Genomic DNA, 26,663 nt, shown 5'->3' with positions numbered 1-26,663 from the left:
ATCACTGGCTTTTCCTAACACTTATATGTTTTTTGGAAGAGGGGGAATGCAGACAACCCAAGGAAGACACATTTTCTCATCTAGTGGCTGACTGCAGTCCTGAGGAAGCTGGAAAAGGAACAGGAAGTAGACACTGATTGCAGAGGAAAGAGGGTGTTGACAGGAATCAGCATTCAAGGTCTAGGCAGATGTCTGGGGAAAGATCCTCAGCACTCACTAGGTTGCCTGAAGACGAGTTGCAAAAGAGAAAGAAAGCTAGGTGTTGCCCAACCCTTCTTACTCTGTCCAAGGTTTGAGTGGGAATCTCAGGCCAACTCCTCCTGTTCCCTCCCCCTCACACTTTTCTTGGCTGTTTTAAGAAAAAAAAGAACCTCATACTCAGCTATCAATATATTTAATCTCCAGTATCTTTTAGTATCGAAATCTGAACCTGAGGCTTGCTGTATCTCTGCAGATCCCTAGATTTGTTTTTCCCTGTCCTGAAAGTGTTGCCATTATATGCTTTATGGGCATCACTTCTTTTCCCAACTGGCTACTTAAAGCTGTTAATTTAGAAGAACATACCCGTGAAACATGAAGTGAATTATCACTGAAAATTATTTTGGGCAATATTCCGACTCTGGATGCTAGATGTCATTTAATATACCGTAATCAGAAGCCACTGGTTTGTTTGCTTATCTGAAATGGAGAAGATGAATCTTTCAGATGCCTGAATCCTCACATCAGTTTTAGTTTATGTTCTGCAACATCACTATTTTACAGGGAAAGATGTCCGTTACTGAAATTGACCCAGTATTTCAAAGTGCTTGTAATTTGGGATTGTTTTTCAACAGTTTGGTCCCTAATTCAGGTTTGTACCTGAATAAACTTTCTCAGGGATTATAATGTTGGATACATACCAGGATTAATTATTACTTTGCCATAGTATTTATTTGTTTGTTTATTGCATTTCTAACCTGCTTTCCTTTATTTATTTTATTTATTTTATTTATTTATTTATTTATTGCATTTCTATCCTGCTAAGCTGGAACTCAAGACTACATACACAGGGTCCCCAGAGAATCTCCCATCTAGACAATAACCAGACTCATAATTTTGATGAGGCCACAGCCTCATATGGCTTTCAGACCAGATCTTGGAAAGGGTGGATGAAGTTAAAGCCAAGGGCTTCCGATTAGAAATCTGGGCCCCAATGGAGGATTCAGTAAACACCGGCTGTCAGAGGAAAAACAGCTCTTAATCTCCGTTTCTAGAGATTAAATCAGCTGGTTTAATAATATATCACATGATGCATCACATGATGAACTTAATTAATGGTACACAGATCTATATAGCATAGACTTCTCGACAGGGTGACTCCCTGAAACACACATTCTTCTCCTAGGAAGAGGTAAAATTATCTGCTGGAGCAAAGACACGTGCACAAACACCATGGGCTGACACATGCTGCACAGAGCAAAATTGTGAGGCAATGGCTCTCTGCCATTAAATAGTTTGGACCTATAAGGTACATGTTGGACCTGTAATTTGCATCTCTGTGCTCCTTTCCTGAGGATGAGAGCTCTCTGATAATTGTGGTCCTTGTGGAGCATGCACCTATGCTTGCAGGCTGCCTCTGCACATCTGTTTCCATGAAGCCTCTATTCCTCCACATTTCTCACATTTAAAACTATGCTTAACAGTGTGTGTGTGTGTGTGTGTGTGTGTGTGTGTGTGTGTGTGTGTGTGTGTGTGTGTGTGTGTGTTTTAATTGCTAGCTTTAGCAGCTAATGAAAGAATGAGCAAGGAGCAGGGCAACTGGGAGAAGTTTGATTCAATCTGGCAAGAATTTTTTGGCCTGACACACAAGGGCAGCAATCCACTTGGCCGACTACTTGAAATGCAATACTATTTTTGTGTGAAGCGGTTCCCAACATAGTTTGGCAAATTTCAAGAATAAGATCACACACCCACTTACCAAGGTTGAAATCAGCTGAACCGTTTGGAGAGTACCTTTACATAAACCAATGCCCACGTGGCATCATGCCCATCCAAGCTGTATTCCAGGCAGCCACCTTGTAGCTTGCTCTATTTGTCAACTGTGCCAAAGTTAAACATGAAGCCAGGCAGGCTAAACTGGCTTGAACCATGTGGTATTCCACACAGCTGGTGTAACATTTTCATGAAAGCTGAGGTTGCTCGGTTTGAACAAACTCATTTTACTCCATCACCAGGCTGTTCACAGCCAACCCTTTCGTTTTAAATGGCATGCCAAGGGAATTATTTAATGGCCAAATCTGTGTAGTTTTTTCTTAATTGCTTCAAACAATAAAAGTTAAATGTAATTTAACTGACCAATTCTTTTCAGGACCTGTGCTGGCAGAATGCATGTTCTGCTAGCATGCGCTGTCGCAAAAGTGCTGTAAAGTGCTTTGGGACAGCGCTGGTAGTATGCGCATCGGCAGTCATCTGGAGGCCTGCTAGGGTAATTAGGTTCAGTGCAGGGGTCGGGGGAGGATGAGGAGGTGGGTTGAACAGGGTTGGGACTGGTCTGCCTGGCCCAGGAACGTGCTCCAACAATATTGCTGGTGCAGGTCTGAATTGACCTGTTGCAGCTGCTGGGGTTTACCCAAACGTCCCCTGCCCTGAGAAGACCTCCAGCAGCCAAAAAACACCCAGGCGGATACAATGGTAGCCGCATTGGCACTGCTGCATCACGACGTGGGGATTTAGATAGGATTGGGCTGAAAATTAATTTAGAATAGAATAAATCTATTGAGGAATAGATATCTTGATGGTTACAAGTTAGCAGAGACCACACTGGTCCAGTCAAGGCTGGGAAGTAATAGAAAATGAGAGCAGTATGGAACTGGGACAGATTGCTCCAGTTTTAGTAAAGTAAGAGGATGGGTGAATACACAAACTTCTTGTAACCTTTAACAACAATTTATGCATCTCGACTGCTAGAGAGTTGTGCATGCTCCACTTGTACCTGGAGCATGCATGCATTTCTTTGCAGGGAAGATCTGCAGACTCAAGATGCTTGCAGAGATCATATGTTTTCCTCCCATGGGGTGATACACACAGGCTGCAATCCTATCCTCACTTTCCTGGGAGTAAGTCTCACTGAACACAATAGGACTTCTGAGTAGACCTGGTTAGGATTGTGCCCTCATTCATACACTTTCTACCACTTCCCTGTAGAATTAGAAGCAGAAGCTCGTTCCTGTCATTGAAGACATCTTTATTTTTAAGATGTTTCCATCACGGAGCCATTTCTATGTTCAAGGCAATGTATACAAATAATGTATACAGATAACAAAAGGAAAAAAAACCCCAAAGTGACCTCTAACATGCACACACCCTAAAAATAATAAAAACTATAAGGACCCACAAGCAAAGTACAGAAGCATTAAAACGCCCATCAACCATTAGAAGATATTCAAAGAAGGAGCCTGGTGGATCTGCCAGGGGAAGCTTCTCCACAGCCACCAAGAATACCCTGTTTCATGTGCTACTTTACCACATTAGTAGGTGGCACACAGATCTGAAGGTATAGAGAACATTATGGGAAAAGGAATCTTCAGTCTAAGATATGCTGAGCCCAAACCTTTTAGAATTCTAAAAGTTCTATATTCAGTAGTACTTCGAACTGGGTTAGGCAACCAACTAGTCAATGAATATTAGGAAAGTATCTATTGCCGACTAAATCACGTAGACATTAACTGTGTTTGAATTTTAGCTTATGCTTGTTACATTTCTTTTAATCTGTGTGAATCAAGATAGAAATCAACATTGCTTTAATCTATTTTGTATGTAGCCCCAACTGCATTCCTTTGCAGCTGTACCTTTCAGATCTCTACGGCCATCATCTTCACTCTGTCATGATCAAGTCATTCCACCAAATTTAATGCATCTGTTCCAGAGTAAAAGATTTTCAGGTTACAACTTAGCTTCTTTATCCACCCATGTTATATTTTGTGAGCTGAATATAGTATGTGAACAGAATTGTTTGTCGTACAGTCGTGACTAAATCTATTACGATCCAAGTAGAAGTCTTAAGGACAATGTGTTCATTGCCCTCTACACATCTGGGTTGATTTTTCCTTCGTGGATTAATTTGTATCACACTGTTCCTTCAACTTGGTCACATTCTAGCATCACCAATTCCCCGGAATGGCAGCTATAGTGACATCTGTTTACTTACTTGGAAGCTCATGGAATTGATATATTGGCTCTAGTCACAAATTAGTAGAATTCTTTCCAGATGCAGATGTCTTTAAGTATTCAAACAACAAGCCAAAAATCACTAAACTGTTTTGGCTATTTTGTCTTTTTACTGGTATCTCTCTCAGATGATGTAAACACAATTACCGGGGCAATGACCAGAACACTTAAGACATGTTGCTGTAGCTTGGCCTGGGGTGGAAGGGATCAAGTTGACAGCTCCCTTTACAGAGCTGAAGCCAAATCCTGACAGCCCATAAAGGAAAGCAAAAGACAAATGGACTTATGTCAAAGGCAAGCAGGTGTTTCTTTCAGCTAGCACAGAGTCAAGCCAAAAGGCTCTCTGAACTGGGGTTGGCACAGCATAGATTTGGGTGCTTCCAGATTTTACAAATGGCAACATCCCAAGCAGCAAGTGCTTTCTCTCGTGATGCTTTTGCAAGGAATACACCAGATGCTGAGCTCTTTGTGCGCTCCCTTTGGAAGAGTAGAAAAATACTAACTTAAGCAGTTTGTTGGCAATAATATTCTCCAGCATAAGCCAACCTTGCTCTCCAAACCAACTTTTAAATGGAATTATGAAGCTGAAAGCAAATCAATGAGCTTTCTAGGCTGAGAATTTGTCCCATAAGCCATAGCAGGGCACCGGTTCACTTTTGCGTTGACATTTCTAAGGAAGACCATTCAGCAACCTGCCTACTCGCAGAACATCCAGGCAGGGTTTTCTCTTTGACGTGTTACCCCAAAGCATATTCTCTTCAAGATGCTATAGACATAGTGAGCACCATCATATACACAGCTATTCAGCATTGCTCTGAGGCTAATTTGCAAAACTATTGTTGCCTCGCTGAAACAGTGGGTTGGGCACATATGGACCAGAGCAATGCTCACATAGTGCAGGGGATGTTCAGTTAATTCAATATAGGCCAAGCCCTGTAATTCAAACATTTACTATGCCACTGCTTAGTACACTTCTTTGGCATCTTTGCAATGGTGTGGTAATTATGGGTTGAGAGTTGTGCGTTTTGTTTCTCAGGTCACAGTATAACATGGACACCACAGCTCTCACACTACCGGAATATGCAAATAAGTAGTCTATGCTACTTATACCGGGTCTACCGGGTAGATGGGACTCGTTAGCCTGGGAAGGCAGCTCATCTGAGAGAAGGAAAACTCTGATCCTAAACCTCCACTGCCTTGTGGCTACATCCAGTTTTGGAAAAGGCTTCAGGAGTCAACCTCGAGGCAAAATCCGGAGCCGGAGTCCCTGAGGCAATTCATGACTGAACACAGTCACGTTCTGGCAACTCCTGCAGCACCGCTGGAACCAACCGTATTGGCCTCTGCCTTTCCATTGGACCATTTCAGCGACGTGGAGAGGGGGGATTTGCTGCATGGGTAACAGCCTATCCTCCATATCTACTTTACCCAGGCTTCGCGCACTGGAGAGGACACTCTGTTCCAGAACCACTATTCAGAGTGCGATACCAGAGTCTTCTTAGACTGAAGGATGCAAGTCTATGCTAGGTGAACCTCGTGTTAGGCTGAATTTGCCCATTTTACGCCTGCTGCCTAGTGAATTCCAAGCTGGGATGAGAACTGTGATTGAGCTATTTGTATTTAATCTCAAATTGATTCCACTTACCCAGGGATGAATCCATACTTGCTTGGTAATTTTCAGGGCCATATGACCAAATTATGTGAAAGGTAAAAAAAAAAAAAAAATCCGCACTTTCTATATGAACAAGAATGTTCACAGGATAGACCTTAGAGAAGAAAAGCAGGTTTGTGTTTCCACAGTAGCATGAAACAACAGAAAACCGTCACCACCACAAATGTAACAGGCAACTATTTTTTTTGAAATTACATATCCTATGTGTTTTGAGCTGGCGCTCTTTCATGGAGCAGAATGATATCTGGAAAAATATTCCATCCAAGAATCTTTAACAGCAGAAGAAATTCTTCTGTTAAGTCCATATGTTTTTGCCATTCCAGCTCAAAGATAGTCCTCTCACAAGCTAAGGAGTGAACATAATTTTCTATCCAATAATAGCTTCTCAAGAACCCACATTGGCCAGATTCAAGGTTGATGCCATGCAACTGTGACACCCAGAAATCCATACTGATTTCTGTACTCCATGAATCTGTACTGATAATGACCAGTCACAATGAGGCCATCTCAGCAATGCTTTCTCTCCAAATGTTGCTTGCCCACATGCAGAAAGAAGACAATTTTCTTGTCACCAGGTTAAAGGGCAATATTTACATTACATTCTTCTTGTTCATTGCAGAACACCAGTGAATAAATGAGAACTAGATGGGGGTATCCAAGGAAGCAAGGGCAGCAGCCCTCAAGCCACTTGGATGTGTTTCAAACCAATTCAAACACCACGAGCAGCTCGAAAATGTACCCTGCCCTCAAAGTTGCTATTAGTGAAGTGAGGTTATCTCTGTGAAAAAACAGAATGGAAAATTGAAAGGTCACAATCTAATCGGAGAAAATAAACACTGTTTTACAAGCTTATTAAAAAATCCATGAGCAAAGGGACATCTGCAGGAAAAGACGGAACCAAATGCTCCCCCCTGCACCCCCTCCCCCTGCCATTTTGGGATTTGTGGTCTCGAATAAAGGAGGTTGGCAGGAGCCCTCCCTATTACGTTTTCATTTAATGAAATCATGGGGCTATAAATCAAATGGAAATAGGAATAACCAAAGTCACCACATCCTCTAAGAAAGTTCATATTGACTCCTGACTAGCACTGCTTGAGTAATGAATTATCAGTTGTCAAGTATAAAAAGCTCACCCAAAATTGTGCAGCTTTTCCATGGCCACAAACATCCTCAGCTCCAAAATCCAATCTAATGCCAGTTAAGCAATCAGCATTTCATTCCACACATAACAGTTAAAAAACAGTACATTTTGGCCAAAATACTTGAACATTATCTGAAATAAAACCAATTGTGCCTGTTAACAAGGTTTCTGGCACAGTAGGCTGGTGACAAATAGATGAAAAAGATATGACCCCTGTCCAAAACACTCACTTTAAATGAGCAAAGAAGCAATGCGAACATGAGGAAGGAGTAGTGATGGATTGACTCCCAAGAGTTCAATTAATTGGTTCATTAAAAGCTGATTAAGAGGATGTGCATGGGTTGTCCAAAATTAATCCATTAAGAGAACAGTACTAAACCAGCAAGCATTCTAGGCCCCAAAATGTTCCCTATGACATCAAATGGAGAGCAAAGTGATCCAATGACTCTGAACCTCCCCAGAATGGATGAGGTTCGCTCTATACTCACTTGCCATCCTATGGTGTCATCATAGGAGGAAGAAGCAGCAGTATTTCTAGAACAACCTGGAAAGCAATCTCAGTGGCCTCTGATGTCTTCAGGGGCATACCTAAAGGTCTCATCAGTCTGCTATTGATCTGTTAAATGGTTTAATATCAGATATCCAATGGTGTTCTTTTAGAATAATCATCACAAACCATGTGGAGCCCAAGGGCCTTATCACTCCCTATTTCAGATCCCCACCAATCTGGTGAGTTGATTGGTGCCCATTCCAGATCTTCTCCATTCCTAGACAGGAGTAACAAAATGAAGGTTTTGACAATAACGATAAGCTATTTGATTTTCTCTGTAAACCGCTTTGTGAACTTTTCATTGAAAAGCGGTATATAAATACAGCACTGATGTTATTGATGATGATGATGATGATGATGATGAAGAAATAGGACCTACATTATAATGCAGCAATTTTCAACCAGTATGCCATGCACATAAGTGTACTGTGAATGATCCACAGGCGTGCTGCAGGAGTCTGGGGGAGGGTTAATGGGGATGTGAGCCCTTGCCGACAGTGTGATGTGCCTTGTCAATAGTCAGAAAACTGATGGTGTACCTTGACAATTTTAGCACCTTGTCAGTGTGCTGTGTGATGAAAAGTACTGAAAATAACTGCTATAACACATAATATACCCAATTCACTCTAGGCTTCTTGGATTCCATTTGGCAACTCAACCCCAAGGTAGAATGACTCATTCAAAAAAAATGATTAGCCTGTGCCAGGATTTTGAGGTGCTGTTTTCCCTGCATCGATTCATACGGATTGACAACAATACACAGTGACCATCTTCAGAAGGAACAATGTATAACCAAGTACCCTATTGTATTTAAACCCCCCCCCCCAAGCATACACACTTATAATGCAGTTCGCTTCGTTTGAAAGGGTGGAGGTGAGAGTATTTTATGGTCACTCCTAAACACGTTTGTTTCGTTTTGAATTATTCTTGCCTTACACAGCAGGTGAATTCCTGTTTTGTACTCTACCCATTACTAATGAGCTACAGTCACCTTTGCTAAGGCAACCCAGCATTAATTTGGTTATCATTTCTTAACCTGTCCTACAAAGCTATGCCATTGAAACGAAACTTCATTTACACTTTAGATTGCTGCAGGGGACAGTTTGATATGTGGAAAATGAAAGGCAGGGTGGGAAAATAGAGATGACACATTCTCCACCCCTACTCTGGCTCTTTGTTACTTGCTCAGAATGGAAGACAATGCCAGAACTTCACTGCATACGTATCTTCCCTGAACTGTAACCCTTAGTAGCTATGTTTCCCTCATTTTATCCACATGTGGAATAAAGGAATAACACAAAACCAAGACACTAAGGCAGCTGTTCCCAAACTTATGTGGTCATGGCGCCTTCTTATTCCTGGCTCTCCTGGGCACTACCATCTTGGATCGCACGCACAAAATCTTGCTAGAATTGTACAAGATCTTGTGCGATCTAAAATGGTGATGCTTGGGAGAGCTGGGAAGAAGAGGCCACCAGGGACATGCTGTGGCATCTCTGTGAGTTCACGATGGCACCCCCAAGTGCAGTGGCACACAGTTTGAGAGCCTCTGCACTAAGGAGTAAATGTAAAACTATCACATCCACCCCTGTGAACCAAGCAATTGCTTATCTAGTGTCCATTTTACCTGTATCTAGTGTAAATTTTACCATTTACCAATTTTGCCTGGGATGAGTGGGTTGGAAATACATGGATTCTATGTTCCTAAAGCAAAAAAAAAAAAAAAAAAAAAACACAGAAAAGTGTGTGTCATATATGCTTTCTAATTGAAGATGACAGTGGAGGGGGGCGGAACTGAACCTGACACTGAACCAAGGTCAGTGTATTCTTAAGGCTGCAATCTTATGCATGCTTACCTGGGATTAATCTTCCTTGAACTCAATGAGACTTACTTCTGATTAATATATGCATAGACTTGCACTGAGAGTCTTGGGGCCTGCCATGACCAAATTCACCAAAGTGCAAAGGTTATGTGAGTCAATTTCCTCCCCCAACCATACCCTGAGTAACTCCTAGCAGTTCTTCTGCAGCCTGCGAATAGTAAATAACAGACTTAACTGGTCTGACAAAGTAGAATTTGGTGATTTTACAGCTAGTGGTGGAAATCTTTTGTCACATGTCTTTGCTGCAGCAGACATACAGCTGTTGACTGCACTTCAGTCTACTTTTTTGCCAGGCTTTGTTTGCACAGATGGTTTTGCCCAGGCCTGTCATCAAATAGGTGGGGGACATTCAGGAGAGGGAAAAAAAAAAAGAGAGTAAGTGAAGTGACCAACAGATTGAAGAAATTGCTAATAAATCTGGCACGCATAATGCCAACACAAATAAGGTGCTGAGCTTGTCCTTTTCAGGTTTGGTTTGAGGCTCCCATAAATTGCCAGCTATTTTTAAACCACCATCAGTGGAGGGAAAAGAAGCCTAAGAAGGCAATGTGAGATTTTCACGATGTCACATAATATGTGTCCCCAGCTTCTTATCATGTTTCATCTCGACTGGCAAAAAACTTCTCCAGAATGACAAAAAACTGTTTTATTGTCTCGGAGAGAAGGAAAGTGCAGTAAAACCAAGGCAAAGGAGCATGAAAAATGAGGAGAGGGAGAATTTGTCGTCATCATCATATGTGCTGCCCCAGTAGATCCAGCTCTAGCCCTCTGCTTTCGTCATGAATACATCTCCACCAACATGGAAATTAAAACACCGCACATGCCCAATCTTGTCTGATCTTGGAAGCTAAGCATGGTCAGGCCTGGTTAGTACTTGGATGGGAGACCACCTGGGAATACCGGGTGCTGTAGGCTTATACCATAGTCTTTCGAGACTGAAGGTTGCCAACCAGCCAATCTTAGCCTAGATACAACAAAGAACTCTAAAGGGAGTATTTGATCCTTCACCAACTTCTTCAAATGCAGGAAGGGAGTTGATACCATTACTGTTGGATCTAACTGGACCCAGAAAAAGGTTTATTGTGGATAAGATGGCTGGAAAGAACAACACTCTGCTTTCTTTTCCTAATCTGACCAGGGCTTGTCAAAGACCTTCTGACATCTGAGGTGGTATGCTAAATGCTGCTCCCTTTACCCATTGATATTCCAGATCTGCTCAGCACTATTCACCCCTTCATATTTTCGCTCTCTCTTCACCCCTCCACACTTCCACCCTCTGATATTTCCTCTTCCACCCTTCCCAGGTGGGTCCCACTCCTCTAATCAGGTAACATTGTACCTTTCTGTAAGGCCCCTTTCAGTGATGGCTGGGCTACACTGTGTCAGGAGTAGTTTGGCAAGAGACCCCCAAGTGCAGCCCTTGATGCCTCCCCCCAGGAGTGGACAACCACTGGAACTCTCCTGTTATATTATTTAGCAGCTCCTCCATATATCAGTAGTTTCCTTTGGAGTACAACTTAATTGTGTGGCTTCCTCTTTCACAAGTCACAGGGAATTTATGCAGCCTATTCTTGGATCATTTCCCTTCTGAGAGGGAAATTTTTACAGCTATTTGACAGCTACGGATTTATACATGTAACGATTGAAGAAAGATGGGCGAAAAGCAGGAAGCAGCTTAGAACATGCCGTCATCATGACAGTCTAAGTTCCAACCCTGTAAGTCAAAGAAGCAGTCCAAAAGTGCTGAAGGCCGTCTCCCCTTACATTTTGGGGAACAGCTCTAACCTACTCAGGCAGGATCTAACAAGCCACTTCTTAGCCCTGCATCCTATGAAACTCCTTGCATTCCATGAGGTTTCTTTTGTCAGATGCCCATAGCAGGGGAAGTCAACAGGGAATGTTTCCTACTTGCGTACTAACCATTCATCACATTTGGCATAGCACCTCCCCACTTGGGGGAGGGCCAAGTCACTAAGATACATAGGGGAGGTGCCACCTAGCTTCCCAGTCCAAGCCCAGCAAGCTAAAGCCCTACAATAAACTTATCTAGCACAACAAATGAATGGAACAAAACGCTCAGGAAAGAAGGCTGTTTGCATGCAGAATCCCGATCGCCCTATTAAAGCAGGGAGATTGGAGTTCGTATGGCCCGGCCTGAGCACACGAGCCCTTTCCCGTGCAAGGGGATTGGTGGAGGGCTGTGGCTGGGTGGGGGCAGAGGTCTTTTAAGGACACAGCAACAGCCCCCCTTTCCTTCTTCACTCGTGGGCACCGAGCGGACAACACCCAGCCAGTGGCAGAGCATCAAGTGGAGAGCGATACTCCTTGTGGTGTGGCAAGCGGGTTGGGTGGTGCTGGAGGGGGCTAAGGGAGCATTCCCAGAGACGGCGAGGCTTGTTAGAGAATAGGCTCTTGTGGACTGACCACTTGAGGGGCACCCATACCCCCACTGCCCCATTTGGGTCGAGCAAGGGGACTACCCCCCCTGGCCAGAGGGCACCCTCCCCCATTTACCGAGGCTCAGAGGTGCGGCCGGCAGCGTGTTCCTGATGGGTGCTGGGTGGCGTCCAGGGGGCAAGGAGCGGACAGGCAGGTCGCTGCGGCGCCCCCCCACAGCACCTGCCACCCACCCACAGTGCTCAGATGCAGCCAGCTCCTACCGCCCCCCGATAATATCTGGGTGCTCCCCACGACTCCGGGCAGCGTGGCGGCGGAGGGACGATGGTCCAGCCGGCTGCCGCGGCTCCCTCACGGCAGGTGCCTTCTTGGGAGGGCGCCCGGCCATGTGTGTGAGCCTCACAGTGGGTGCCATCTTGGGAGAGGCGCCTGGCCTGATAAGCAGTCAGGCAGGCGCCATGTTTGTGAGGTCACCGGGGGGGTGACCTCCTCTGGGGCGGAGGAGTGGGCGGGCGGCTGCTGAGCATGGCTCGCGCTGTGGCGGTTGCCACCCGGGTGCACACTCCGCTCCCCCCGAGTTGGGGAGCAGTGTCTGGGGTGTGCGGCGGCTGGGTTCAGCCCGCGCAGCACCTACCATTGCCCCCTTCTGGGGGCAGGGCTTTCGAGCGGGTGGCCGCGGGGCTCGCATGGCAGCGGTCGCTGCCGCCCCCCTCCCCTTTCCTTCTATGCATGTTAGCAGCATTTTGAGACTTAGGGCTTTACGCTCTAGTAAAACACTACTGGGGGGTGCAAGATCCCACAGGGGGACTTGAGACATGGCTGGTTATGCTGCCCAAAGGGGATTGGGGGAGCTGGAAAGGTAGCAGTCACCTGATAGCTAGTAGCAAAGCTTAGTAGTCCTAGGCACGGGGGAGGTGCCAGGGATTCAGATTCTGCACACTTTGAGTGTAACTCAGCCGGCAATTTCAAGAGTACAGGCCTGCAGTCTCTGCAGCACAAAGCAAGCAGTCTCTACACGCCTTCGGGTAGAGTTGGCCCCAATCCGGCCACTGAGGGTGAGCACAGGGTAGCTGCAGAAGCTGTAGCATGGTAGTTGCTAGTTTCTTGTCCTGGGCCAACAGCATTTGCAAATTGTGTCAGTTCCAAGTTGCAACCAGCATTGGGACTCTGCAAGCGCCTGGGGGGTGCTTCACTGCTTTATGCATTTTGAAATGAACATGCAGGCACCTTGCCCACCATGTCTCTTGAATAAATAAGGACTGAGCTGAGGTTCTTCCCCCTTTTAGGTAGGGCATCCTGGCTGAGGGCTCAGGAGGCAAGCCAGGACTCCGAGCACAGTCCGCTGAGACCTTGGCTCAGCACGGATCAGTAGGCCACCTGGGCAGGGGTGGCATAACCTTGCAGATCCAGCTGCCTGAGTAAGACATGCAGGTTCAGCAGATTTTGCACATCAGCTCCCTTCCCAAAGGAAGGTCCCCCCTTTCTCACATGCCCTCACTACTGGGGCTAGATAAAGAGGCCTTTCAGTTAGGCCCAGGAGCGTTGGCTGGTTTACACTAAGGACTTGCAAAATATAAAAGACACTGGCGGGTTTTAGTAGAGCCGCCTTCATAGTGGCTGAGGGGCACAAGCCACCTACCCCCAGCATCATGTGTGGGGATTAACATGAAATCTGCCTACATTGCCCTTTGGCTGGGGAGGCGTCGCTGTGCAGGTGAGTATCTTGGTATCTTTACAGGGGCGCATTTCCCCCCCCCCCCAGCGAGCAGCTCGCCAAATCTAAGTTTGCTTCCCCCCGCCAAGCATTGGGGTTTGCTTCCCCCCCCCCACGCACAGTGGCACGATGGCGGCTGGTCGAGTCCTAACACAACATACTTACTCTGGCAGATGTATAAGACTGCCCAGAAGGGGCATGGACGATGGTGCAGTGGCGGCTCCCCTAACTGTCACATCGGCCCAGCTTGCACCATGTCCAACCACCCGCAATGATCTCCGACCACGGAGGGTCCCCCCCTTTTATGCAGGCACCTAAACTCCTCCCTGTTGATACTTCATTGGTTTCAGGGGATACTTAGGGGCACATTGGGAGCCCCTGGCCATCTCGGATTGCTTACAGCCTGCACTCCATCTATGAGTGCAGCCTGCACTCGTAATTAGGAGCCTCTTTGAAAGCTGCCAGGCCAGGCTTCAGCACCCATGGAATTGAGAGGAGTGGAAGGGGACGTGCTGGCGCATTAAATACTATGTTTTCACTGTGCAGCAGCACGGCATTTAACAACACACATAGTGGGCATGCTGCCCTTGCTCCTTGGGGGAGGAGATACGTTTCGTACCACCCCGCTTACCGGGTGCGCCACCCCACTCCTTTAAGGGAAGAGGGGTGTTCCATTACCAATCTGCTTAACAAGCATGCTACCCCTTTCTCCCGAGGAGAGGATGTTGAGCTGTTACCAGCCTGCCTACCAGGTGCATGTCCCCGTCTCCCATGGGAGAGGTGGTGTTCTGGCAACAATGCGCTTATCTACTCCTTTCAGAGAAGGGGGGTGTTCCTGTGCCAACCCACTTAGTGGGTATAATGCCCCCAGGCCTTTGGAAGAGGGGAGGAGCTTCCGTTAGCAACCCACTTAGACACTTCTCCTTAGAGAGGGGTGATGTTCTGTTACCAGCCCACTTAATGGGTGCACTGTCCCTACTCCTTGGGGAGGGGCGATGTTTGGTTACAAACCTGTATGGCCCCTTCTCCTTTGAGATGGGGGTGTTCTATTAGCAACCATTTAATGGGTGCTTTGCCCCTCCTCCTGGGAGAGGACTGATCTTCAGTTACCAACCCGCTTGACGGGATTGTGGTCCTTCTTGAAAGGGAGGATTTTCTGTTAACAGCCCGATTAAGGGGTGCTCTGCCCCCACTGCTCTAGGGGCAAGGTTGTTACCAACCCACTTAACGTGTGTGCTACCCCTGCTCCAGTGGGAGAGGGGTGACGTTCTGTCAACAACCTGCTAGCAGGTATGCTGCCCCGGTTCCTTTGAGAGACAGGTGAGGTTACCAACCCACTTAACCGGTGCGTGGCCCCTCCTCCAGGTGGGAGGGGTGAGGTTCTGTTGGCAACCTGCTTAGTGGGTGTGCTACCCCATCTCCTTTGAAAGAAGGGTTGTGTTGTTACCAACCTGCTTAACAGGCATGGTTACCAACCGCTTTAAGGGGCATGCTGTCCCTGCTCCAGAGGGAGAAGGGTGATGTGCTGTCAACAACCTGCTAACAGGTATGCAGCCCCTATTCCTTTGCAGAGAGGGGTGATGTTGCCAACTCACTCAACAGGTGAGCAGTCCTTCCTCTGGCAGAGGAGGGGTGATGTGCTGTTGGCAAGAAGGGGTGATGTTCTGTTGACAACCTGCTTAGCTGCCCCTACTCCTTTAAGAGAGGGGTGATGTCTTGTCCAGCCTGCTTAACAGGCGTGTTGCCGCTACGCCCGGTTAAGTTGCTGCAGGAGTACTTAGCAAATTCATGGGCGCGAGCAGGAGCCCTGTTCCAGCATGTGGACGGCTCCCTGCTGACTTTATTCCAGCTTAGGGCGGTCTTTTTGTGTGCCTGCCTAGCCCTGGGGTTGCAACCAAAGAAGTATAGCCTTCATTCACTGCGCATAGGAGTGGCTTCTGCTGCCGCTGTGCTGGGCCTGCCCAAGGGTGACATTCAGCGTATTGGACATGGGCGTTCGTCAGCCTATAAGTACAACGTCCAGATTTTATAAAGGCAGGCTCCCTCAGCGGCTCCCCCCCTCATCAGGGGGCACTGCAAGGAGCAGGGGTTGTGGCAATAACTTCTCTTTCTCCTTCTGCAGGATGCGGTGAGAAGCCGGTTCTTGTAGCCCAGGCTCAGAGCATGCAAGGACCTCGCCACCCTTCAGGGTGGGCTGGCCATCATCACGGTGGTCTGTTTGGACTTCCTACAGCAGTGGGTGTGGCGTGGTGCCAGCCGCTGTGCTAAGGTGGAGACGGTGAGGAGGAAGGTTGCCAAAGAGACTGACCAGTTCGTGGCACGGACCGGTGGGCCGGTCGTTTGCGTCCAGCAATTGCCTTCTCGATGCCTTTTCTTTACAGAGAAGATGGGGGTACTTGTCTGAGCAGGGGGCGGACATATTCCTGAGAGACCTGCAGGATGGCCTTAAGGCGCTTCTCCCCCTGTTTGGGAGCGGGGGGGTCAAGCGCTAGGCTGACGCCTCCTTGTGGCAGGTGGTGCGGTAGAGGCGTGCTTGGGACTTTGGAGTGCACCTTCAGACAGCATAGGCAGGGCAGAACCCAATAGCAATCCTCAGGGGCTCAGCAGCACGAGGACATTGACTGGGGTCCTGGCCGGGACCACGGGGGTCCTCCTCAGAGGCTCAGCAGCGGCACAGCCTGCGGTCCGGCTGCCTTCCCCTTACGGGACAGACCTGGCTGAGCTGCATTGCCCAAGAACAGGGTGCAGCTTGGAGTCGGGTGCACATCCAGCCTGGGGGACAGAGTTGGTTCTGGGGCCGCCCAGTGGTCCTGCCTCCGCACCACAAAAGGGGTTTCGCTGCTCCTGCAGACGCAGGTATCAGCCTCCTTTCTGTATTCAAATGCTAATAAAGTGGCCCTTGCTCCCATGTGTGTTGTCTCGAGTGTTCATTGGACGGTGCTTAGACAAAACGGATTGCAACTGGATCTCCTGGCTGAGTGCTTTCTGTGTCTCCTCCCACTGCAAGGTGCAGGTTGCCCAGAACCCTGCACTCTGCCAAAGGTGTAAGCTAGAGGACAAGAGTCAAACAGCTCTTGTCTTTTGACACTTATCCTGTGGCTCAGCTAGTGGGGACACCCATCTGGAGATAACAGAGATTGCTGCTGCTATTGGAAGTGGAATTTGTGCATATGACGGTTGCTGAGAAGTTTGGTTTGGGGAGACAGAAGTCATATATTGCCTCCCCACTCCCATCTTCGTTAACCCTTTCAGGTGGGCTGCTGTCATCATCCATCCCAGTGCTGTGAGAGTGCTGCTACCCCTCCATTGTGTGGGAGAAGAGGGGCACTAGACCTTGAGCCTTGGTCCCTGCCTGGACTACTGTGATTTCAGACCTTTGTAGGGGCCAAGTCCATCTCACAACAGCCAGTGAGGTATTTGAGAGATGGAAGAGGAACTGTGTATTGTTCCCACATCACCATCTCCTGCAGCCTTCTCATCCTTTTCATTTTTAAATGTGGTACATAGCTATAGTGATTTGATGAACGGATATTTTGTAGAATATGTTCTGGCATTTGATTCACTGAATGAATGACTGGGTTCAAAGTATAAAACAGAAACAACACCAGAAGTAGTAACATGACATCTGAACAATCAAGCAGAGAAGTGGTGTATCAGGGTGATGCTTATATGATATTTCTGACATTAGAAGAAATTAAAACAAATTGTTTTGGAATTTGGGAATTTTGATAATCAGTTTAGGGTGCAATACTAACCAGTTTTCCAGCACTGAGGTAATGCAGCTCCAAGGTAAGGGAACAAACATTCCCTTACCTCGAGGAGGCCTCCGTGACTCTCAGCCAAAGGCAGGATGCAGCACGTGCCCCATTGCCACAGCTATGTCAGTGTGGGACAGTTGGTTAGGATTTGGGCCTTAAATAAGTTTAAAATGGTTTTTTTTTTAAAGTTTAAAAAAAAATTGAGCAATTGGAACAAAAATTGCAAAATTAATTGATAGCAAAGGAAGGAAGATTTAGCGCATCAAAATAACAATTAGGAATTTCAAATAAAAAGATGGATTGTGCAGATAAAAACAGAGGGGCACTGGCAGTGTTAAGGCAATTCGTGCCCTTATTGGAGAAGGACTAAAGAGGACAATGACAATGACAAGATTTAGAGAAAGTTGTGGATATATTCACTGAAGTGTGAAGATGATGTCGTACATGTAACAAGGATTTCACTTATGATTTACATTGGTATAAGAGTTATTCAAGACCAGACTTTTCATTGCTGCCTCCTCAACTAATAGAGCAGAAAAGGAAATTCTACCCATGATCTATGCGGCTCACCCACATATTCTGTGTATATTACAGGTTTCAGATAGGAAATGTGATGCAGATTAAATAATCTTCAAAAAAGAGATTTAGCCGTCAAAATGAAATGTGATATATCTTTTCTTAATGTGAATAGTACTGAAACGCAGATACTTCAATAATATGAGATGTTTTTAAAGCCTGGTTAAGAGGTTATCTATTGGTTGGATCTTACTACAGAAAGAAAGGGAGAGAGGCAAGGACAGAATTCATGAAGTGCAAAAATGAGCACAACATAAATCTGTGCATAGTAGACAAAAGGTAAACAAAGGTAAGATACTGTTAAAGAGAATCTGAAATTATTAAATGTACGTGCAGTAGCTAACTCTTCTTGTGGACAGAACATATCTGAGGCTGAAGTAAACCTGATAGATTACTGGCAAATGTAAATGAACAGAGGTATTCGGGTGGGATATATATAAAAAGAAGGGCACCCCTAGGCTCCGGAGGGTACAGGGAAAGTGAGCATTCACCTGCATCCGCAGTTTCAATTAACCACAGGGGTTCTAGAACAGAACCCCCATGGATACGGGGCACACCTATATAGCAATATCTGGATCCAGTGCCCATTTTCAAACTGTTTGATGAACACAAAGTATACTTCCACAGCCTAGAATGGTTCCAGTGTGACTACAAATTGTTATTACATAATTTGGGATATATTTCGTGCAGCGCAATCCTATCAGCCAGGAGGCCTGCGCTGTATCCAGCGCAAGATAGGGCCTTGAAGTAGCTCAGCCAGCGGTAAGGGGAAACTCTTCCCCTTACCCCCAAGTAAGCCACTACAGCCCCAATGGGTCTCCTCAGACTTGTACCACCTCCAGAGGTGGCACAAGTCCAAGGAGAGTGGAGCGGCTTGAAGCCACTCTGTGTTGCTCAGTAACGGGGTTGGGATTTGGCTTAACTGCCGGGTCCAAGCCCCACCTCCCGCTCCCCACCCACGCACCCCCAGGACCACCCTCCGCCCGCCCTCCCCCTACCCATAATGCCTACCTCCTGCCTCCTCCCCGCCCACCCCAAAACCTTGTGTTGGCCAAGCTCAGCCAATGCAAGGCTCCTTCCCTGAGTCAGCACGGAGGCTAGATTCAGCCTCCACAGATCGGCACACATCCCTGTGCTGGCCCAGCCAACTCTAGAGGAAGCGCAAACATATTTTGAGGGATGTTTGCCACCCTAGTGGGCCAGCACAACGGACTTGCACTGGTACAAGTCTGGATTGCACTCTAAGTGGTTTAAAGACTTTGTTGGAATTGCAGCATGGATAATTAAACAAGAAGGAATAAATATTCCTTTGAAGGATTTCATTTCAGAGATTAAAATTATTCTTTTAATGTCATTTTTTAATTTAGTTGCCTTTTTAAAATTCCCATCCCTTTGTGAGTCCGATGGAGACAGGACTACTACTACAATGTAGAAAAAATGCTGAAAGCCTGCTTGGGTGCCTCCTGATAAGGAGAGGAGAGGAGGGTTTTAAATAATAATATTCTTATTTCAGAAGTATAACCTGTGATGTCAGTAATGGACCAGGATTTCTTAGGGCAGATGAGTAATTCTGATGTACGGTTTCATAGGAAGTTGTGGAAATTGAGATTTTTTTTAAAAAAATCAAGATGGACTCCTGATGTTGTATACTCAAACCTCACAAAGATACTTATCTGACAGATTTCCTCCCAGCCTGGAAGTCTCAGAGCCAACAGCAGCTGTGGGAGGGGGCACTTTTCTCAGGGCCACAGAAAGAGAGAAAAGGGAGAAATGCTCCTCTCTTTGTAGTGCACCCCAATTCTGATCATGCCTCCCACCAAAGTGGGTAAATTAAAAGAAACATGCAAGGCCCAGTTATGTGACCAATGTTGCTTCTGGTTTGGCCCTCAGAGAAGCACCATCTGATCATTCTCCATTTCCAAAGCATGTTTTTAGAAGTTTCAGAAATAATATACCACACCTAATATTACTATTCCAGAAGCACTACTATGCATGTGGGTGGGGGACAGGAGATCAGCCTGCTCTGAAGCAGCTGGGAGTTGAAATTGGTCCTAAATAGGAAATTGCATGTTTTTATGACTTTTCCAAGGAAAGGGGGGGGATCTTCCTTTACCTTCCACGGGTTCTCGCATTACTCCAGGTCAGGGGTAGGCAACCAACAGATATACGTGAGTTACTTAGTCTAGGATACTATGCCACACATGCCAAAAAGGTTTAGCATTTGCTGGAGGCTCTCTCTCTCTCTCTCTCTCTCTCTCTCTCTCTCTCACACACACACACACACACACACAGAGAGAGATACACACTAAATCTCATCTCAGCTTTTGGAAGTTGAGTTTTTGGAACCAGGGTGCTTCAAAGACTGGGAAAGAACAAAGAAAAGCTTGCTCTGTTATTTGTGCAAACATACAATTTGGATGCTGGAGGAATATGTAAGTTGGGGTGGCTCCATCTAGCATGGAGATGGATGTACTCTATAATTCAGTCCACCAAAATGTTGCAAGTACACAAGGAACATTACCTGTGGAAACCACTGCCTCTAGAGAGGTGACATTTCAAGAGGAGTCAGAAACAAATGCAAAGCTCTGCTATGAAACGCCAACACAGACATAACAACCTTTGCCATACCTGCTACCTAGCCCGGTCACCAAGTCCTTGGGAATGAGCTGAAGCGCACAATCAACTTGCCTTCTAAGCACCCAGGAAACACTCAGGGATTTCATCAAAAGGGGGCAAGGAGATGCCCAATTAAAGAGTAATGCCTGAAATGCACTGCACTCTGCACACACTCAGAGGCAACTTCATTTTATTATTGCTTCCCACATGCCTGCCATACAAAACATGTCCCTAATAAGACCTGGTTTAAATTATATGCTGAAACAGAACCCAGAATAGTGACAAAGTAGCCTATATAACAGTGGTAAAAGCAAGACATTTTCTCTCTGTTTCACTCCAGAATCTTCTCAGAAAAACACAATCAGCTCAGGAGCAACACAGACTAACTCATCCCCATTCCTAGATTGGGGCATGCACATGCACACTCTCTCTTTCTCTCTTGCTCTCTCTCACAACACTCCCCCCCCAAAGCAGCAGAATTAACACAGAATAGGGATCTCATAGCCAATGGGGGTGGGGGAAACATTCCTGAATTGCAGCAGACACAGATGTTCACCCAGCAGAAATAAATAACATGGAACAGGGATCTCAGAGACAACAGAAGTGGAGGGGGGAAAATATTTCTGGATTGCAGCAGACATAGCCACCCACCACAACCATGCGCTCACCGCCCACAACCATGCGGAGAGGGAGAAACAAGCACAAGTTCCTCCTCCCCTCCCAAGTGACCAGCTGCTGGCCAATCAGCTGTAGAGGAGGTGGCAGAGGAGGTGGCCGCAGCCCTTTGTCTGCTGTGAGCTACCCAAAACAGACACTCAAGTTACCAGTAGCTCACAAGTAACTGGTTGCCTACCTACACTCTAGGTTCTCTCTCTTTTCCCCTTGCCGAACACATTTTGCCCTCCTCCCAATGTATTACTGGGGGGGGGGGGAAGGCTTTATAGGTTTCCTCAACTGCTTAAGAAAAAGTTAGAATTTAAAACCCATGATCACCACTTCTTCAGCCTGCTGAATTTATTTTAATCTGTAACCCGTGAGCTCAGGGGACTTTCTTAAATAACGCTGCCAAGTCAGAATGGATAATCTTACTTCAAGCTACCTCTAGGTCAAGAACATGAGGCAAGACCCCCTCACATTTTCATTACCCAAAGATTGCATCTCCTTCCCTAGTCCATCAATCTGTGCCTGGGCTCTTTCATAGCCCACGTAGGCTGACCATATGATTCATGTGGTGCCCTATCAACAGCATAGTTCCCCCACCCTCATTTCAATTCATTGTTTTTGTTTGCTTACATGTTCCCCTGTTGTACCTCAACTCATAAATCAAACTTGAGCTTATTTTTTTACAGACCCACTGAAAGTCTGAGCCAGTTTCCACTGTTATGAAAGCCTCCAACTACTACACATCCTTTAACAGGTGGAAAATGTCTTAAGAGAATGCTGGCTTGGAATGTTTTCTCTTACTTCAAGACAAAGTAGTACTTATTTATGACTTAATCAATTCCAAAACAAAGTAACAGTTCCTTGCCTTGAATTATCTCCTTACAATGTTACCTCAACACCATATGGTTTCATGATTTAAAATGCAAATGGAATTCTGAAACCATTTATAGCTATTAAGCTTATGTAACTGATTACCGTCAAACACACAATGATCTTGGGGGCTTTTGTTTCCAGAAGATCCACTATTTACCCTCTTTTCTAACAGGACAACCAAATGATTCTCACAACTCAAAAAGATGTTAGCATCTGGCAACATCTGCCTGAAGAGCTGTTGAACTAATCGATCCTTAATACTAGCAAAATATTTTTAGAAAGTTGGGGGGCAATTAGATGTATTTTCTCACAAATAAGCTCAGCTTTAAAACTACAAAAGGCAGCAATGTGGAAATTTATGAAAAGACAACATGCTCCCATGTGAAGGGTACACTGTCAATCACTCTTCCACATCATAATATTACAAGGATAACATGTGCTGGCTGGATAGGAGAAGCTTCTAAAGGAAATAACAACTTGTCGTGTGGAGGGACATGTTTTTTCTACACATACGCATGGGAAAACCCAACTAGGTCAAGTCACTCCACCCTCCTACACACTCCGTTCAGCAACTGAGGTCAGTTCCAAGTCCCCTTGCGGACTGAGGTAAAAGATCGTCAGCTTTCAACTTGACTATGTAAATGAACACATCTAGTCAAACAGCATGATATTTTTTCAGCGCCCACAGCCTCCTCAGTCACTTCTATTGCAGTACAGTTACAAAGAGTCACTCCCTTTCTTTCTCATGCATTAAACATGATTTCTGAACCAGTTGCTCATTCTACTGAGTTTATTATGACAGGCATTCTTTCTTGGGTCTTAAACAGGCAAAAAGGGTTTCAAACTCCCTAAAGGAGTTTCTTAGTACATGGTAAAGGCTACTTTGAGTTTTGTTTTATTTTGGTGTTCTTAAGGAAGTTATAACAATTTTATGGAATATATACTTTTATAAAGTTGACAGGTTCTCAGAAATGACACTTTTTTCTTTTCTTTCTTTTCTTTTCTTTTGAAGGCTTTATAGTGTGAAGTCATGAGTTTTTCCATTCTGAGTTTCTCCCTCGCTACTTTAAACTGAAGCCCAAAAGTTCAATAAAATTAAAATTCCCATCCGGAGAATCCCAAAATGACCTGAAAACTTGTTTTGCCCCATTTAAGTTCCTGAACTCAGTGATATTCAAGAAGGGCTTAGCCATGCCCCACTTGAGCTTTGCCCAAAGGAGACCACTAAAGGAAGATCAGACCTACAAGACCCACTACTAGTTGAATTAGAACGGTTCATGGGACAAGGCTTAATTCTGAAAGAGACAGAACTGGTGAGATCCTGAACTCTAAATTCTTAGAGGCAGGGGCTCAAATTCCTCACACATAATTGTAGTTTGAACTCATGTACTGAAGCAGACAAGTACAGTTTTAATTTCCCCTAGCAAAACAGTAAACAAAAGGGAACACATCCCATTCCACAATTGTTCCCGCTGCCTTCATTTGCTTGCCTTCAGTTGGGTACAAATTGCTAAACTAAAGCAGAAAAGTAATTAAACTAAATTGAAAAAATGAATTTCATTTTTGGACGAGATGTCTCCTATTTGTGGCTTACCAATGTCATCACTATTTCATCCTTCTCTTTCTTGGCACCTGCGGCTCAGCCAGTGGCTAATTAAGAACATCCCACAAAATGATATAACTCAAAGCACCAAACCATTTTTTAAAAGGTTGCTTCATTATCACTGGTATAAATTAAGAGGCACCAAAATGTCAGAAACTTCCTCTCCATCAGTAATAATATTCATTGCAGAAACAAGTCTTTTATTCATACCCTTCAACAGAGCAAAGCATCGGAAAGGTTCCTCTTCCAATTCACCAATTACTTCTGTCAGATTTTAAGCAGCCATTCTACCCTAAATTCAATTATGTCAAAGGCAACCAATTTCCATAGCACTGACTTCCAAATACATATGCTTATAATCACAGCCTATACAGTATATTGCTCAACAATGTTTGCTATTTGCAGTGCTGCTAAGAACCTAATTCCACTATTTAACAGTAGACAATGTGCTGCACATATACACTGGGTCCCCAAGTTACAAACATCTGAGTTATAGACAGCCACACTGATGTTTTTCACAGGTGCAGTCCATCTGTAGTGGTGCTTTTGTGCACGTCTGAAAGCACTAGGCTGGCAAGAGCTATCTTTTTCAACCTACGTATGTTCTGACTTCCAGACAGACCCCTGGAATGGAATCAGTACACATCTTGGGGACTCACTGTAGAGGCAATGTAGGACTATAGACTAGGATGCTTTTGATTCAAAATGGCGATTTTCAAAATTTGTTATAGCAAGCGGAAGATCTGCTCCCAGCTGATATTAAGCAAATAAGATTATTTAAGCTAGTATAGCTCACATTTACTCAGGGCGGGCCCATCCATGATGCCAACTGAAGCAATCACCTCAGGCAGAAGGTAGGTGAGTCCCCAATTCTGCCCACCAATTTGCCTCCACGGCTCCTCCTCCTCTTTCTACTCCATGAATTGGAAAAGGAAAAGTGACAGAGAAGAAGGGGAAATGTGGAGGGAAGGAGAGTACTGAGTTAGACTATTGGAGGGTGGTAGGAGCTGGCACATCACTGGGTAAGGGTGGCAGCATTTGGCATGCCACCTCAAGTGTTGCAAAGTCTTGGGTAGCCCTGTCTTTACTACATGCTTTAAGGCAGGAAAATCACAAGGGGAGGAATACGGCAAGGTCACACGAGCCTGAATATTCTTAATATTTGTAACTCAAGAGATGGATGCTGTTACAACAGCAAGGCTACGTTCAAAAAATATGGTCACAGTCATGTTATATTTAATGGGAGAATGCAGACCCAATGGGTTGGCTTCTTACCCAGTTACATACACAAAACTGGGGACGGGGGGGGGGGATCAGAGGTTATTAAATGCTCCTTCTGGCTACTAGTGGGAAAGCCTTAGATAAGGCTTAGACATCGCTGGAACTGAGAAAGGAGCCACAAAGATTCATTCCTTTTCACACAGGCTCTTTTAGCGGCAGGCTCCTTGAGCCTAACTTTGACAACCAAAATGCATTCCCAGTGACGACTTACCACCTGCACTCACCCAGCTCGTCTAATCCGGAGAAAACAGCTGTGGACAGCCTGTACGAATCCCTAGGCCATCCACAGAAATGAAGGAGAAACGTGACCATACAACGTGACCATAACATGCTGGTTTTTAGTTTAGAGATATTGCTTCACTCCTGTGCTTGCATCTATGTGCCAACACTCTGAACCAGGTGTGAGGAAAGCTGTTGTGTTGACATGCCCCTAGTTATTTGAATTCTTCCTGGGTAAACAGCTGATGTCCTCTGGCAAAGTTAATTTCAGCAGATTTGTACCCTTTTCAGAACTCCTAGTTCAGTTAACTAGTTTTATTTTTTTTAAGATGTTAGCTTACAATAGTCTTAACAACACCAGCTTAATTAAGCTTGCTTTACCAGCTGACTGAAGTTAACTATATTATACTCTCATCTCTGTGAGCTCGTCTTCATCTAATTTAAATGTTTACGCTAAGAGGTCCCGCAAGTTTTCCGTCAAACTCCTCTCCACAGGAGGCTGGGCAACAACCAAGATACCCTACAGCTGGCTAGAATTTCATTTAGGTGGCACAACTTTTTTATTTCACGACTTTGCCATTTCACACTACCTTCCACACTGTGTCATGTCTCACATTTTCTGTGCCCTCTGCGTGGAGAGGACTCTTACCCTGAGAAAAACGAATTTGACACCAATACGTCCCCCTTTGTGGGATCAAAGATTTGCCTTTTTCTTTCACAATGTTCCTCCTACTAAATTGCTAAGGGGATATCCAAAATGATACATTATTGTTTTCATGGAGTGCCTCAATGAACCTGCACTTTGTTAATGCCAAATGCAGAAAGGTAGTCTGGATGTTATTGCGTAGAATAGAGAAGTGAAAGAAACTGCTCAGAGGACTGACAATCTAAATAGCCTTGGTGAAGGGAGAGGAGAAAGGACATGACATGACAGAGGTGTGAGGAGTTACTAGATGGTTGGAAGCAGAGACTGCTAGCACACAGCAAGAATAATAAAACTGACGCTGTGATGGAGAGAGAGAAGAGAAAGAAGGTGATATTAGCTAAGAAAGAACATTGATGTATAAAGACAGCAAACTGGTCATTGATGTAAAAAGAGACAGGGAGCCATGTAAAGGCTTAAGGGAGACATGATTAGAGGATACTACAACTGATTCCAGTCTGTCTATTTGAGTTTCCTGAAGCTGGGAGGGAGGACAGTCAGAACAACAATGAGGAGGTTGCAACTTGAAATTACACAGGCCTACAAAACTGAGGGTCAGAAAAGTTTTTCCCAAACTTTATGATGGTTTGATATGAATTTGGGGTGGCGATTCCACAAAAGGCATCTGTTTTGCCCTATCACATCTAGTTTTGGAGATATAGCCTCATTAGTGAATGGTTGAAACAGCTTCCTCACGAGGAACCCTACACCATGACTTCCTCATGAGGAAGCTGCTTGAACCATTCACTAATGAGGCAATACTATATCTCTAAAACTAGACGTGATAGGGCAAAACGGATGCCATTTT

Source organism: Tiliqua scincoides, chromosome 1 (genome assembly GCF_035046505.1).
Source record: "Tiliqua scincoides isolate rTilSci1 chromosome 1, rTilSci1.hap2, whole genome shotgun sequence".
Taxonomy (NCBI): domain Eukaryota; kingdom Metazoa; phylum Chordata; class Lepidosauria; order Squamata; family Scincidae; genus Tiliqua; species Tiliqua scincoides.
The sequence above is the reverse complement of the archived record's forward strand: the minus strand, read 5'-3'. Positions refer to the sequence as shown.